Source organism: Theropithecus gelada, chromosome 5 (assembly GCF_003255815.1).
Source record: "Theropithecus gelada isolate Dixy chromosome 5, Tgel_1.0, whole genome shotgun sequence".
NCBI classification, from domain to species: Eukaryota; Metazoa; Chordata; class Mammalia; order Primates; family Cercopithecidae; genus Theropithecus; species Theropithecus gelada.
Genome location: NC_037672.1, coordinates 58,389,048 through 58,393,823, shown reverse-complemented (window position 1 = coordinate 58,393,823; position 4,776 = coordinate 58,389,048).

The window sequence follows — 4,776 nt, the reverse complement described above, 5'->3', positions numbered from 1 at the left end:
GTCAATCCCCAGCCAGCCACAGTGGCTGATGCCTGTAATCCCAGCACTTTGGGAGGTCCAGGTGGGTGGATTGCTTGAGGTCAGGAGTTCAAGACCAGCCTGGCCAAAATGGTGAAAACCCATCTCTACTAAAAACACAAAATTCTCATGGTATGGTGGCACGTGCCTGTAATCCCAGCTACTCAGAAGACTGAGGCAGGAGAATTGCCTGAACCCTGGAGGCAGAGGTTGCAGTGAGCCGAGATTATGCCATTGCACTCCAGGCTGGGTGACACAGAGAGATTCCGTCTCAAAAAATAAAAAAAAAAAAAGTTTACCCCTTGTCAGCTTGGCACCCACATGTATCTCCTTAAAACATACTTAATTTCCAAGTAAAGACAATAACAAGGTAAATAATTCTGATTAACATGATAAAACTGTATTGTATACAACAAAAAGTGCATGAATCTCTTCCCTAGGAAAGGGAATAAAGTCCCTGGGTGATGTTTACTCTTTTCCTGGTATCCTATAACTTAAATACTATGATGTAAAATTAGCAATACTTAAATACTGACTCAAAGTCAATATATTTTATAAGATGAATAAGGAACAAAAACAGGTCATCTGCTTAATATGTGTATATACACAAAAACATATACTTTTTTAAGCTTATTTATTTTTTATTTTAAGATAGGATCTCACTTTGTTGCCTAGGCTGCAGAGCAGTGGCAAAATCACAGCTCACTGCAGTCTCGATCTCCTGGGCTTAATCAGTCCTCCCACCTCAGCCTCCTGAGTAGCTGGGATTACACATATGCACCACCACACCCAGCTAATTTTTAAATAATTTGTACAGATAAAGTCTCACTATGTTGCCCAGGTTAGTCTTGAACTCCTGGACTCAAGCCATCCTCCTGCCTCGGCCTCCTAAAGTGCTGGGATTACAGGTATAATCCACAATGCCTACAAAAATATTTTTAACAAAATAGTGAGGAAATAATCATGACAATTATAGTCCTCAGTTCTGTAAGTGGTAATGTGGTTATAGTTGGTATTTATAACGACCTTCTTCCAGTACACATTCTGTATTCCTTTTGTCTTCAGCAAGCACCTCACTTGGTTGTGGTTCTTTACATGGCAGGGTGACCCAAACCTTTATTTCTGAAGGGTCTTGGCCAGTCATAATCCTACCTGGATTGGGTTGTTATTTCCCATTGACCTTAATCACAGGGCATGGTAATACTAGTAGATGCCCTAAGGGATCTCTAATATTCCAGACACATCCTTCCTTACCACCATTGTGGAATAATAGTCCAATTTCTCTTTAGTAATCTGATCAGTCATCCCAGTCAACACTGTAACTCCCTTCTTAGCCCATTGACTCAGAAGCACGAGGAAACCAAAGTGACTGGGTGGCAGTCTTAACTTTCAGTTTAATGAAGTCATTGTTGTGAGTCTTGGTAGCAACATTCCTCCCTCTGGAACTGAGACCTCTAGGCCAGCAGAGCACATATTGCACAAACAGGAAGCAAGGATTTTGCTAGTTGGTCACTAGGGGTGATGGTGACTGGTGCCACTCCCGTATCCCCCTGGATTCCTGGACTCATAAATCCTGGCAATGGGATTAATAGTACCATATATTGAATGCTGATTCAGAGCACATACAGCCTTCTGGAGAACCTTGCTCCAGACTTTCAAAGTATTGTCACCTAGCTGGCACCGTAACTGACTTCAAAAGGCCATTCCATCATTCTGTCAAGCCATATGCTTCAGGATGTTGGGGAAGATGGTAAGACCAGTGAATTCCATGAACAGGAGCCCGTTGATGCACTTCTTTGGCTGTGGAGTGAGTTCCTTGGTCAGAAGCATTGCTGTATGGAATACTATGATGGTGGATAAGGAATTCTGTATTTTTGTTTTTGTTTTTGAGATGGAGTTTCACTCTTGTCACCCAGGCTGGAGTGCAGTAGTGCAATCTTGGCTCACTGCAACCTCTGTTACCTGGGTTCAAGCAATTCTCCTGCTTCAGCCTCCCGAGTAGCTGGGATTACAGGTGCACACCACCACTCTTGGCTAATTTTTGTATTTTTAGTAGAGATGGGTTTCATCATGTTGGCCAGGCTGGTCTCAAACTCTTAACCTCAAGGGATCTGCCCACCTTGGCCTCCCAAAGTGCTGGGATGACAGGTGTGAGCCACTGTGCCCGGCCTGATAATGCATTCTGTAAGTACATGGATGGCAGTTTTGGCAGAAGCACTGTGTGCAGAGAAGGCATATCCATATCCAGAGTGTCTATTCCAGTAAAGATAAAATGCTGCCCCTTCCATGATGGAAGTGTTCCAGGTAACTGGTTGACTACCCTGGGGAATGATGCCATATCAGGGGCTCAGTGCTGGTCTCTGCTGCTGGCATATTGGACACTCAGCAGTGGCTGTAGCCAGGTCCATCTTGGTGGGTGGAAGTCCATGATGCTGAGCCCAATCCGTATTGTTCATCCCTCCCACCATGGCCACTTTGTTTGTGAGCCCATTGGCCACTGACAGGGGTGACTGGGGTAAGAAGCCAGTTGGTATCCACAGAACAGGTCATCCTACCCACTTGATTACCAAAGTTTTCCTGTGCTGAAGTGACCCTTTGGTGAGCATTCACATGGGACACAAATATCTTCACGTCTTTTGCCCATTCAGAGAGGTCTAGCCAGTAACTCCTTCCCAAACTGCTTTGTCACCAGTTCTCTAATCGTGTTCCTTTCATGTCCCTGACCATCCAGCCAAACCACTGGCTAAAGCCCATGAATTGGTACACATCTAGGAACATCCTCACAGATACATTCAGATGTAACGCTTTATCAGTTCTTTAGGTATTCTTTAATCCAGTCAAGTTGATACCTATCATCACAAAAAGGCAGATCAACAGGAAAATTTAAGAGGCTGAGACTTCAGTCCGTAGTAAGAAAACAGGTATTTTCCTTGATTCATTCAACACATTTAGGTAAGTGAATCACCTGCTTTTTAAGGTCTTTTATAATAATCTCATAAACTGGGCTTTTCCTGGTTTCAAAAAACACTTCCTCTAGCTTCAAGTTATCAGATTCAGAACGATATCACCATTCTCCCAGGATGCTCAAACAAGAGAATTCTCAGATCCCAGAGATGTTGTTTATATACTCTAACTTAATAAATATCAGGCTAGGCACAGTGGCTCATGCATGTAATTAATCTCAGTGCTTTGGGAGGCAGAGATGGGAGGATCCCTTAAGCCCAGGGGTTCAAGGCTGCAGTGAGTTATGATCACACCATTCACTCAACAGAGTGAGACACTGTCTCTAAAATTGGTTTTTGTTTTTGTTTTTGTTTTTTTTTTAAGATGGAGTTTCACTCTTTTGCCCAGGATGGAGTGCAGTGGTGCAATCTCGGCTCACTGCAACCTCTGCCTCCCAAGTTCAGGCGATTATCCTGCCTCAGTCTCCCAAGCAGCTGAGATTACAGGCACACGCCACCACGCCTGGTTAATTTTTGTTTTTTTATTAGAGACGGGGTTTTACCATGTTGGCCAGGCTATAAAAATCTTTTCTAAAAAAAGAAATATTGGATTTAAAGAATAGGTGTCAGCCATGTTTTAAGTGCAAATTTGGCAATATACAAATCTAAATGGTTACTCATGAGGCATGTGCTAATTGTAGGTCATCCTATTAATGAAAGCCCAAACAAAAAATTTTCACAGGTGGCTTACAGGCCTTTGAGAGTATGTCTGTGCCTCTCACGAGTTCCAGGGACCCCATTTTGAGAACAATGAGAATTCTTTTCATAGGATTATTTACTCATGCATTGCATTTATATTGATATCTTGCCTCAAATGTTATCAGTCTTCTACGGAAAACAGTATCTGATAGATTTAAATGTAAGTAAAATAAAAAAGTTTTTGTTAAAATAACAATAAGAATAGTGGAAATAAGTGAAGCATAGGAATCATGCTAGGAAATTAGGGTCCTTGACACCATTATCTGTTTCAAACTCCGGTTTGATGGGAAGTGTTTTTCCTTCGGAACTCTAGGAAGAAGATACCAGGAGGGGGTAAATAAGAGTACTCCGTCTCAAAAAAAAAAAAAAAAAAAAAAGAGTAACAGTGGCCAGGCATGGTGGCTCACACCTGTAATCCTAGCACTTTGGGAAGCCAAGGCAGGTGGATCATGAGGCCAGGAGTTCAAGACCAGCCTGGCCAACAGGGTGAAACCCCATCTCTACTAAAAATACAAAAATTAGCCAGGTGTGGTGGCGCATGCCTGTAATCCTGGCTACGTGGGAGGCTGAGGCAGAGTCGCTTGAACCCTCAAGGCAGAGGTTGCAGTGAGCTGAGACAGTGCCACTGCATTCAAGCCTGGGCAACAGAGTGAGTTTCTCTTTAAATAAATAAACAAATAAATAAAGTTTAGACTAAAGCTACCTCCTTACATATTTTAAGTTTGGCCTAAAGGTTTATCTGTACATAGCAAACTGGATGTGTAAACAGACTATAACCTACTCTTGTAGCAAGAGCAAGAAGCCAACTCTCAGACAATCACAGCAGCCATACTTCAACCATTCACAGGTGGCCAACTATTTAAGCAAGAGAAACACTGAGTGTAACCAATCCAGCTCTTTCTATACCTCACTTCCATTTTCTGTGTGTCACTCTTTTTTCTGTCTAGAAATCTCTGACCAGGCAGTAGTGCCAGAGTTGCTCTGAATCTGTTTCTGGTTTTGGAAAGTGGGCTGTCTGATTTGTGAATCATTCTTTTTTTTTTTTTTTTTTTTTTTG